This window comes from Panthera onca, chromosome C1 (assembly GCF_046562875.1).
Source record: "Panthera onca isolate mPanOnc1 chromosome C1, mPanOnc1 haplotype 2, whole genome shotgun sequence".
NCBI classification, from domain to species: Eukaryota; Metazoa; Chordata; class Mammalia; order Carnivora; family Felidae; genus Panthera; species Panthera onca.
This window is the reverse complement of record NC_138346.1, coordinates 166,357,728-166,369,880: the sequence shown is the minus strand read 5'-3', so window position 1 is coordinate 166,369,880 and position 12,153 is coordinate 166,357,728. Positions and strand designations below refer to the sequence as shown.

The following is a 12,153-nucleotide window of genomic DNA, read 5'->3' as shown; positions in this document are numbered from 1 at the left end:
ATAATTTTACTTTTCAAATCATAAAAGATCAGACAAGAATGAAATATTTTTAAATGACAATCAATCCACTTTTCATGTTTTATTTTTCTTCATAGCATTTATTACTACTTGCCACTTTGTTGTTGTCCACTCCCTTACCAGAATGTTAGCATCTTCAGGGTAAGATCTTTGTCTTGTTAATTGTTATATTCCTAGAACCCACGACAGTACTCAGGATATCGTGGTCTCTAAAGAAGTATTTTTTAAATAAATGAATTCCTGCAATGAATTCATGCAATATTTCAAATTTACATTGTCTTAAAGTATTTTACTCTATCCTCCCTCCTTCAATGTCTAAATGACTTTATCTTCAACATCTCTAAGAAAATAAGAACAAACAATCTGGTTAAAAGCTCCTTAAATTATTTCTCCATTGTCTTATATTCTTCTTCCATATCCTACAAACTCACCTAAACGCATCTTTCTTTCTTTCTTCTTTTAGTAAAAGAGTTGCCATTCTTATCTAAGGCTAATCTTTCTTCTTGTGCTCTGAAATCTGTCTATTACTACTTTCTCAGGGACTATTGTACATCAATAATTCCTTATCCACTACATATTATTTCCTCTTTTCCCCTTGAACATATAATTATGCTCCATTCATCCCCCCAACTAAAAAATCCTTCCTTTAGCTGTGTCTTCCTCTGTTACTTTATCTACGCTTCCTTTCATAGTCTAACTCTTCAAATATTAGTAAATAATACTGTCTACTTCCTTATTCCTTATTGGCTCCAAAATTCACTGCAATCTAGTTCCACCTCTCCTCGCCTACCGCATAGAGATTACTTTCATTACAATCCCCTAGTGCTTCAACTTGTCAAATCCAAGGGACTCTTTTCAGTACTTATCTTTGTAGCATCTGACAGTTAACTCTTCCCTCTTCTGGGACATCACTGTCTCTTATTTTTCAACCTCCTTGGGACCTCTAACCACCTGACCCTTCCATTTTGGACTAATTTGTACCTTTTAGGTTTCTCGTCTCTCTCTATTTAATCCAGAATCTACAACTCACTAATTGAATAACTCTTTTACCATTATGTTCAACTTGGATTTTCTTTTTCTTTGACCTTTTGCCCTATCCTTACAAAAGCTAGTCCTCCCATTTTATTTCTCCTTTATTAGTTTCCTCTTTTAAAGATTACACTTAAGCTCAAACCCCAGTTATTAGTTTGTTCTCTCTCTATACACACACACACACACACACACACACACACACACACACACACAATATCCCTGAGTAAATTTACCAACATCCATAGTTTCAATGACTACTTCTATTCCACTTCCTTATGGAAGTCTATCATTACCACTACTACCTCCTTTCTTCCATCCCCTGAAGATTTTATATCCTAAATTACTGACTATCTCTCAAATATTACTTCTGGCATAATTCTTGAGTATTTCAATATCCATGAAGGTAATCCTTTTAATGTTATGGCCTCTTATAACTTGAAGCCTTCTCACATACATGATCTAGCCCTCCTTGCTATGTCAGCTACTTATTCCCATGGTCATACATGGTCATCCCGTTGCTAAGGGCAAGGTCAACTATCACTTCCTTTTTTTCCAGCTTATACACCCTCTGAATACCCAAATTCAAACAACTCTATTCAACTCCCTTCAACTCCATTGTCACCTTAGAGTCCTTGATTCTATCTACCATGTTTACTCCCTTCCCCATCTCTCTCATGCAATCTCTTTCTCTCCTGAGCTTACAGTTAATAAATATAAGCCATAATTAATTATAGGCATACCTCGGAGATATTGCAGGTTCAGTTCCAGGCTACCACAATAAAGCAAGTATCACAATAAAGTGAGTAAAATGAATTTTTTTGGTTTCTTAGTGCATATAAAAGTTATGTTTACACTATAGTCTATTAAATGTGCAATACTATTATGTCTAAGAACACAACATACATATCTTAATTAAAAAATACTTTATTGCAGGGGTGCCTGGGTGGCTCAGTCATTTAAGCTTCTGACTTCGGCTCTGGTCATGATCTCATGGTTTGTGAGTTCGAGCCCCACGTCAGGCTCTGTGCTGACAGCTCAGAGCTTGGAGCCTGCTTCAGATTCCGTGTCTCCCTCTCTCTCTGCCCCTACGCTGCTTGCACTCTCTCACTCTCTCTCAAAAAAAAAAATAAACATTGAAAAATTTTAAAAAAATACTTTATTGCTAAAAATGTTAACTATCATCTGAGCTTTCAGTGAGTAATAATCATGGATATGGTTCATGATAAGAAATACAATAATAAAAAAGTTTGAAATATTGTAAGAATTACTGAAATGTGACACAGTGCCAAAAAGTGAGCAAATGTTGTTTGACAAATGGCTCCAGTAAGACAAGCTCAACACAGGGTTGCCAGAAACCTTCAATCTGTAAAGTACACAGTATCAACAAAGTGCCATACAGTGAAGTGCAATAAAATGAGGTATGCCTGTGTTATAATCTTTACTTACATTCTCATCTTCCTTTTCCTTTTCCTTTTTTAAATTCACTGTATTTGCTGGCAAAACCAAAACTATGATCCATTCCAATCATCTTCTTATGTCGAGCCTTGCACCTGTGTATCAACCATGTTTCTAGCTTCGGGTAAACCTGATGTTTTATCATTTGCCATAAATGTATAGGCCCAATATGTCTTGTTCTGGACAAACTGATATGCTCAAGTTACTGTACCTTGGTTTCCCGACTCCTTGTCACTCCTTCCCCTCCCAGGGGTACAATTTTCCAATGCGAACCAGTCTATCCCCAACCATCTCTCTTATCAGGCTCTCACACTGTGGGCCACTATATATCTTCCCTAATCACCCTATAGCCAGGTACCAGACAACTTGGGATGGTCCCTAGGTTCCAGATCCCACTGAAATGATTCAAACTAGTCCAGCTTAAGCCTGTTCACCATGTCTCACTCTACCTTCCCACCAAAAGCACAATAGAGATGGGCCCACAGTTTCTCCCTTTCCCTCTGCCTGGTGGCTAACCACACTGCTTCCCCATGTAGCCCCCTGTAGCATTGCCTGCCCTCTCCTCTTGGACACTATGAGTAATAAACTATTTTTTTCAATGGCAATCACTTCCTGATCTGTTGACCTTCCTATACCTCTAATTTTCTTTAATACACTATGTTTTAATTGAACCTGTACAGCTAAAAGAAGCTGGAGAAAAAACATCCAAGTATGATGCCAGGTCTCACTTTATGGATTTTTGCTTTAAAGTGTGTCCTTAAAATTAAAAAGTATATGGAAGCCAATGAAAATGATAACACCACAACCCAAAACCACTGGGAGCAGCAAAGACAGTCATAAGAGGAAAGTACATAGCAATCCAGGGCTTCCTAAAGAAGAAAGAAAGCTCTCAGATACACAACCTAACATTACGCCTTAAAGAGCTGGAAAAAGAACAGCAAATAAAACCCAAAACCAGCAGAAGACAGGAAATAATAAAGATTAGAGCAGAAATTAATGCTATCGAAATAAACAAACAAAAAAAAAAACCCAGTAGAACAGATCAATGAAAACAGAAGCTGGTTCTTTGAAAGAATTAAAAATTGCTAAACCACTAGCCAGTTTGATCAAAAAGAAAAAGGAAAGGACCCAAATAAATAAAATCAAGAATGAAAGAGGAGAGATCACAACCAACACAGAAATAAAAACAATAATAAGAGAATATTATGAGCAATTATATGCCAATAAAATTGGCAATCTGAAAGAAATTGACAAATTCCTAGAAACATATACATTACCAAAACTGAAACAGGAATAAATAGAAAATTTGAACAGACCTATAACCAGTAAAGAAATTGAATTAGTAATTAAAAATCTCCCAAAAACCAAGAGTCCAGGGCCAGATGGCTTTCCAGGGGAATTCTACCAAACATTTAAGGAAGAGTTAACACCTATTCTCTTGAAGCTGTTCCAAAAAATAGAAATGGAAGGAAAACTTCCAAACTCTTTCAAGGCCAGGATTACCTCGATTCCAAAACTAGACAGAGACCCCACTAAAAAAAAGAACTATAGACCAATTTCCCTGACAAACATGGATGCAAAAATCCTCAATAAGATATTAGCCAACCGATCAAACAATACATTAAAAAAATTATTCACCACGACCAAGTGGGATTTATACCTGGGATGCAGGGCTAGCTCAATATCCACAAAACAATTAACATGATTCATCACATCAATAAAAGCACAAGAACCATATGATCCTCTCAATAGATGCAGAGAAAGTATTTGACAAAATACAGCATGCTTTCTTGATAAAAACACTCAAGAAAGTAGTGATAGAAGGATCATACCTTGAGATCATAAAAGCCACACATGAGACACCCAACGCTAATATCATCCTCAATGGGGAAAAACAGAGCTTTCCCCCTAAGGTCAGGAACAAGACAGGGATGTCCACTCTCACCACTGTTATTCAACATAGTATTGGAAGTCTTAGCCTCTGCAATCAGACAACACAAAGAAATAAAAGGCATCCAAATCCACCAGGAGGAGGTCAAACTTTCACTCTTTGCAGATAACATGATACTCTATATGGAAAACCCAAAAGATTCCACCAAAAAACTGCTAGAACTGAATCATGAATTCAGCAAAGTTACCAGATATAAAATCAATGCACAGAAATCGGTGCATTCTATTCACCAACAATGAAACAACAGAAAGAGAAATCAAGGAGTCGATCCCATTTACAGTTGCACAAAAAACCATAAAATACCTAGGAATAAATCTAATGAAAGAAGTGAAAAATCTATACACTGAAAACTATAGAAAGCTTATGAAAGAAATTGAAGAAGACACAAAAAAATGGAAAAAGATTACATGATCCTGGATAGGAAGAACAAATATTGTTAAAATGTCAATACTACCCAAAGCAAGCTACATATTCAATGCAATCCCTATCAAAATAACACCAGAATTCTTCACAGAGCTAGAACAAACTGTCCTAAAATTTGTATGGAACCAGAAAAGACCCCGAATACCCAAAGCAATCTTGAAAAAGAAAACCAAAGCAGGAGGCATCACAATCCTGGACTTCAAGCTATACTACAAAGCTGTAATCATCAAGACAGTATGGTACTGGCACAAGAACAGACACTCAGATCAATGGAACAGAATAGAGAACCCAGAAATGGACCCACAAACGTATGGCCAACTAATCTTTGACAAATCAGGAAAGAATATCCAACAGAATAAAGACAGTCTCTTCAGCAAGTGGTGCTGAGAAAACTGGACAGCAACATGCAGAAGAATGAATCTGGACCACTTTCTTACACCACACACAAAAATAAACTCAAAATGGATGAAAGACCTAAATGTAAGACAGGGAGCCATCAAAATCCTCGAGGAGAAAGCAGGCAAAAACCTCTTTGATCTCAGCCACAGCAACTTCTTACTCAATACATCTCCAGAGGCAAGGGAAACAAAAGCAAAAGTGAACTACTGGGACCCCATCAAAATAAAATCTTCTGCACAGCGAAGGAAACAATCAGCAAAACTAAAAGCCCTTATCCCGGCAGAATGGGAGAAGATATTTGCAAACGACATATCAGATAAAGAGTTAGTATCCAAAATCTATAAAGAACTTATCAAACTCAAACCCAAAAAACAAATAATCGAATGAAGAAATGGGCAAAAGACATGAATAGACACTTCTCCAAAGAAGACATACAGATGGCCAACTGACATGTGAAAAAATGCTCAATATCACTCATCAGGGAAATACAAATAAAAACCACAATGAGATATCACCTCACACCTGTCAGAATGGCTAACATTAACAACTCAGGCAACAACAGATGTTGGCGAGGATGCAGAGAAAGAGGGTCTCTTTTGCATTGTTGGTGGGAATGCAAGCTGGTGTAGCCACTCTGGAAAACAGTATGGAGGTTCCTCAAAAAACTAAAAATAGAACTACCCTACGACCCAGCAATTATACTACGAGGCATTTATCCAAGGGATACAGGTGTGCTGTTTTGAAGGGACACATGCACCCCCATGTTTATAGCAGCACTATCAACAATAGCCAAAGTATGGAAAGAGCCCAAATGTCCATCGATGGATGAATGGATAGAGATGTGGTATATATATATGGAGTATTACTTGGCGATTAAGAAGAATGAAATCTTGACATTTGCAACTACGTGGATGGAACTGGAGGGTATTATGGTAAGTAAAATTAGCCAGAGAAAGACAAGTATCATATGACTTCACTTATATGAGGACTTTAAGAGATAAGACAGATGAACATAAGGGAAGGGAAACAAAAATAACAGAAAAACAGGGAGGGGGACAAAATATAAGAGACTCTTAAATACAGACAACAAACAGAGGGTTACTGGAGGGGTTGTGGGAGGGGGGATGGGCTAAATGGGTAAGGAGCATTAAGGAATCTACTCCTGAAATCATTGTTCCACTATATGCTAACTAATTTGGATGTAAATTAAAAACAATAAAATTAAAAAAATAAAGTACTTCCAGATGGAAAAAAAAAAAAAGTGTGCCCTTAATGTGCCAGCAATCATACTGCATCTTCTTTTTGGTTCACTTTTTAGTACACCTTCTGAGGTCACTATTTCATACTTCTCTCTCCTTGAATATCAAGATTTCCTCTCCCATCTTTACTTTCAGCTTATTAAATGAGAAAAATGAGCTAATCAGGTAACTTTCAAATATTGTCACGGTCACAACTATGCACCTGTCTATATCTATGTCTACATTCTCTATTTTTCTCTTCCTACTCTGGACAAATTACCCATGATTCCAGCTTAGGACAATTTCTCTACTCCTGTACTAAATTCCATTTCTTCCTGCCTATTCAAGGACATTGCTCTAGTAATTCTCTCATGCATCATAAACTTTTGTCAGTCTATTGGATTATTCCTTTCAGCATGTAAACATGCTATTGTTTTCTTATCTTAAAAAATTTCTCTTGGGGCGCCTGGGTGGCTCGGTCGGTTAAGCGTCTGACTTCGGCTCAGGTCATGATCTCACGGTCCGTGAGTTCGAGCCCTGCGTCAGGCTCTGTGCTGACAGCTCAGAGCCTGGAGCCTGTTTCAGATTCTGTGTCTCCCTCTCTCTCTGCTCCTCCCCTGTTCATGCTCTGTCTCTCTCTGTCTCAAAAATAAATAAACATTAAAAAAAAAAAAATTTCTCTTGATTCCATCTACCTCTCCAGTTACCATTCATTCATCTTTCCTTTAATTATAGCAACTCCTTTGAAAGAACAATCTGTACTTATTGTTTCTCTTTTTTTAATAAAGTAATTAATTAATTAATTAATGTATTCATTTATTTGAGAGAGAGAGACACAGAGCACGTGTGAGTAGGGGAGAGGGGCAGAAGGAGAGAGAATCTTTAGCAGCCTCCACACTCTGCAGAGCCTGATGCAGGGCTTGATCCCACAACCCCGGGACCATGTCCCAAGCTGAGATCAAGAGTGGGAAGCTCAACTGACTGACCCACCCAGGCACCCCTATACTTTTGGTTTCTAATATCCCTCCGTTTATACTCTCTTGAACCTGATCCAGTCAGGTTTTAGCCCTTATCATTCCACCAAAAGAACTCTTACTGAGGTCCAGTCACTTCCACAATATTAATGCCAATGTTCTCATCTTACTTTCCAGCAGAATTTACACTGCTCCTTCTTTGTTCTTTGACTTTTTTTTTTTTTTTTTTTTTTTTAACTTGGATTGCAGGACACTTTCCTTATCCGGTTTTCCTTCTACTTTTTCTGCAGTGTTCATCCTTGGGCTCTTCCTATTTCTGTCTATACTCATAGCCTAGGTGAACTCATCCAATGCATGATTTATAAACCATCTATATGATAATGACTCCCAAATATATATCTCTAACTGTACCTATATCCTCTGAACCCTAGACCTATATACCCATCTCCTTACTTGACATCTCAGACTCAAAATTAGCATGTCCAAAATTGAGCTTCTGACAATCTCGCCCTCACCCTGTCCAACAAACCTACTTCTCTTGCAGTCTCCCTCCCTTTTTGTCAAAGACAATGTGATTCTTTCAGTTGCTCAGGTGAAAAACTTCAAAATATATCCCAAATTCAACCATTTTGTTATCTTCCTTGTTGCCACCATCCTGGTACAAATAACTATCCTATCTCTCTTGGATTGTTGCAGTAGCCTTCTAACTCATCTTCTTGCTTAACATCAGTCCCTTGAAGTCCATTCACCACATGGCAACCAGAGTGATCCCTTAAAACACAAATTAGATCATGTCACTGCTCTACTTAAAACCCTCCATTTATTTACCATCTCATTCAGAGTAAAGGCCTAAGACCTCACTATGACCTAAAAAGTCCTACATGCATCCAGTTAGGTCTCTGACTTTATGTTCAATATTCTCTCCCTTGTATACTTTACTCTCGTCACACTGGCATCCTTGATATTGGCAGGCGTATTTCCTTATCAGAGCCTTTGTCCTTGCTATCCTCTTTACCTGAAACGCTTTTCCCAATAAATAAACATGTTTAGCATCCTTTCTTCGAAGGTCTTTACTTAAAATCACCTTCTTAGTGTGACCTTCCCTGGCTCCTCTATCTAAAATGTCAAATACTCCTCCTCTTAAATATTTCATATCCCCTTGCTTTACTTTTCTCCATAGGACTTATACAACATAATGCATCTTTTACTTATGTATCTTATGAATTAGCTGTCTCCCCACTCCATAGAATTTAAGTTCCATGGGGGTAAAAATTTGGGTTTGTTCAGGGGCACCTGGGTGGCTCAGTTGGCTAAGCATCTGACTTTGACTCAGGTCATGATCTCACAGTTCATGAGTTCAAGCCCCGCGTTGGGCTCTGTGCTGACAGCTCAAAGCCTGGAGCCTGCTTCAGATTCTGTGTCTCCCTCTCTCTGTGTTCCTCCTCTGCTTGTGCTCTGTCTTTCTCTCTCTCTCAAAAATAAATAAAGATTTTTTAAAAAAAATTAAAAATGGCACCAGCATTCTTCTCGAAGCTAGAACAAGCAATCCTAAAATTTGTATGGAACCACAAGAGACCCCAAATAGCCAAAGTAATATTGAAGAAGAAGACCAAAGTGGGAGGCATCACAATCCCAGACTTTAGCCTCTACTACAAAGCTATAATCATCAAGACAGCACGGGCACGGTATTGGCACAAAAACAGACACATAGACCAATGGAATAGTATAGAGACTCCAGAATTGGACCCACAAAAGTATGGCCAACTAATCTTTGACAAAGCAGGAAAGAATATCCAATGGAAAAAAGATGGTCTCTTTTTTTTTTTTTAATTTTTTAATGTTTATTTATTTTTGAGACAGAGAGAGACAGAGCATGAATGGGGGAGGGTCAGAGAGAGGGAGACACAGAATCTGAAACAGGCTCCAGGCTCTGAGCTGTCAGCACAGAGCCTGACGCGGGGCTCGAACTCACGGACCGCGAGATCATGACCTGAGCCGAAGTCGGCTACTTAACCAACTGAGCCACCCAGGCGCCCCAAGACGGTCTCTTTAACAAATGGTGCTGGGAGAACTGGGCAGCAACATGCAGAAGAATGAAACTAGACCACTTTCTTACACCATTCACAAAAATAAACCCAAAATGGATAAAGGACCTGAATGTGAGACAGGAAACCATCAAAACCCTAGAGGAGAAAGCAGGAGAAAACCTCTCTGACCTCAGCCGCAGCAATTTTTTACTTGACACATCTCCAAAGGCAAGGGAATTAAAAGCAAAAATGAACTATTGGGACCTCATGAAGATAAAAAGCTTCTGCACAGCAAAGAAACAATCAACAAAACTAAAAGGCAACCAACGGAATGGGAAAAGATATTTGCAAATGACATATCAGACGAAGGGCTAGTATCCAAAATCTATAAAGAACTCACCAAACTCCACACCCAAAAAACAAATAATCCAGTGAAGAAATGGGCAGAAAACATGAATAGACACTTCTCTAACGAAGACATCTGGATGGCCAACAGGCACATGAAAAGATGCTCAACGTCACTCCTCTTCAGGGAAATACAAATCAAAACCACACTAAGATACCACCTCACGCCAGTCAGAGTGGCTAAAATGAACAAATCAGGAGACTATAGATGCTGGCAAGGATGTGGAGAAACGGGAACCCTCTCGTACTGTTGGTGGGAATGCAAACTGGTGCAGCCGCTCTGGAAAACAGTGTGGAGGTTCCTCAAAAAATTAAAAATAGATCTACCCTATGACCCAGCAATAACACTGCTAGGAATTTACCCAAGGGCTACAGGAGTGCTGATGCATAGGGGCACTTGTACCCCAATGTTTACAGCAGCACTTTCAACAATAGCCAAATTATGGGAAGAGCCTATGAATGGATAAATTGTGGTTTATATACACAATGGAATACTACTTGGCAATGAGAAAGAATGAAATATGGCCTTTTGTAGCAATGTGGATGGAACTGGAGAGTGTTATGCTAAGTGAAATAAGTCATACAGAGAAAGAGAGATACCATATGTTTTCTCTCTTATGTGGATCCTGTGAAACTTAACAGAAGATCATGGGGGAGGGGGAAAGGAAGGAAAAAAAAGAGTTAGGGAGAGAGCCAAACCATAAGAGACTCTTAAAAACTGAGACTAAACTGAGGGTTGATGGGGGGTGGGAGGGGAAAGTGGGTGATGGGCATTGAGGAGGGCTTCTGTTGGGATGAGCACTGGGTGTTGTATGGAAACCAATTTGACAATAAATTTCATATGAAAAAATTAAAAAAAATTTTTTTTTTTTAATTTGGGTCTGTTTTGTTCCCTGCTATATCCCTAATGCCTACAATAGTACTCAACACACAGTAGCTGCTTAATAAATATTTGTTGAATAAATCATTATATCTAACTCAAAACATTCAATCTTCATACTCAGATGTTTACCAGCCTACTGGGTGGCTCTAGCTAAATATCTATAAGACATCTCAAACTGAATAGACGCATAATGAAATATCACACTTACTCATAAATCAGTTCTTCCTCTTTTATTCCCCATAGGACCCCAATAGAAAGGAATTAGTGAATGATGTTATATCTATCAATTAGGTAGTCACTGGGATCTTATGAGAGCATTATCAGTGACCCCCCAAATCTCCACATTCTAAGTTTTATGGGAAGGAACCGTGTTTATCATGTCCACAATTTCAGGTCCAGCTATTAGCAGTCTGCCTGATAGATAGGCAATCAGAAAATACAGACCACTTTTTGAAAGAAATTAAAAGAAGTACCTGTAGCCAATTATGTTAGAAATTTATGGTATAGGGGCACCTGGTGGCTCAGTGGGTTTAAGGGTCCAACTTCACCTCAGGTCATGGTCTCATGGTTTGTGAGTTCAAGCCCCACATCTGGCATTCTGCTATCAGCATGGATCCTGCATTGGATCCTCTGTCCCCCTCTCTCGCTCTACGCATCCCCTGCTTGCACGCACATGCGTACTTTCTCTCTCTCTCTGAAAAATAAACACTTAAAAAAATCTGTGGTATGTCTCTAACTACATTAGAAAATAGATATTTCAATAGAGGCAAATTAGAGAAGATAACCACTTTGAGGTTTCGGGAAGAGGTAACCACTTTGAAAGCCACTACACCTGAAAATAGAGTCATAATACAAATGGTTATGTACAGCTGCACATTCTGGAGTTTCCTGAAGCAGGGACCTAGTTTGTTTTGACTCCTGTAACTTCATTATGTAGGGCAATAACTGAAAAATATAAGGCATTCAATTGGTATCTGTAGAAAGAACTCCTGATGATCACTTCCATGTAAACAGAGGCAAATGACATTTAAAACATACTACATATACACAAATCTCACTATGAAATAACCACAAAAATAAAAGTAGGTGTGGCTTGTGAAAAAGTTTCTGTTTTAGCCCCTTCTTAGTTTAATGGGATGATGGTAATTTTTTTTTAATATAATTTATTGTCAAGTTGGCTAACATACAATGTATACAGTGTGCTCTTGGTTTTGGGGGTAGATTCCCGTGATTCACCGCTTACATACAACCATACAACACCCAGTGCTCATCTCAAGTGCCCTCATCAATAGCCATCACCCATTTTCCCCTCTTTCCCGCCCTCCTCCCCCACCCCATCAACCCTGTT

The 12,153-nt window shown here is 38.6% G+C and overlaps 1 protein-coding gene across 1 annotated transcript in view; it reads right to left on the bottom strand.

Annotated features, from left to right (window-relative positions):
* Positions 1 to 12,153, bottom strand: part of DNAI4 (dynein axonemal intermediate chain 4) — a 96,285-nt gene that overhangs the window by 77,416 nt on the left and 6,716 nt on the right.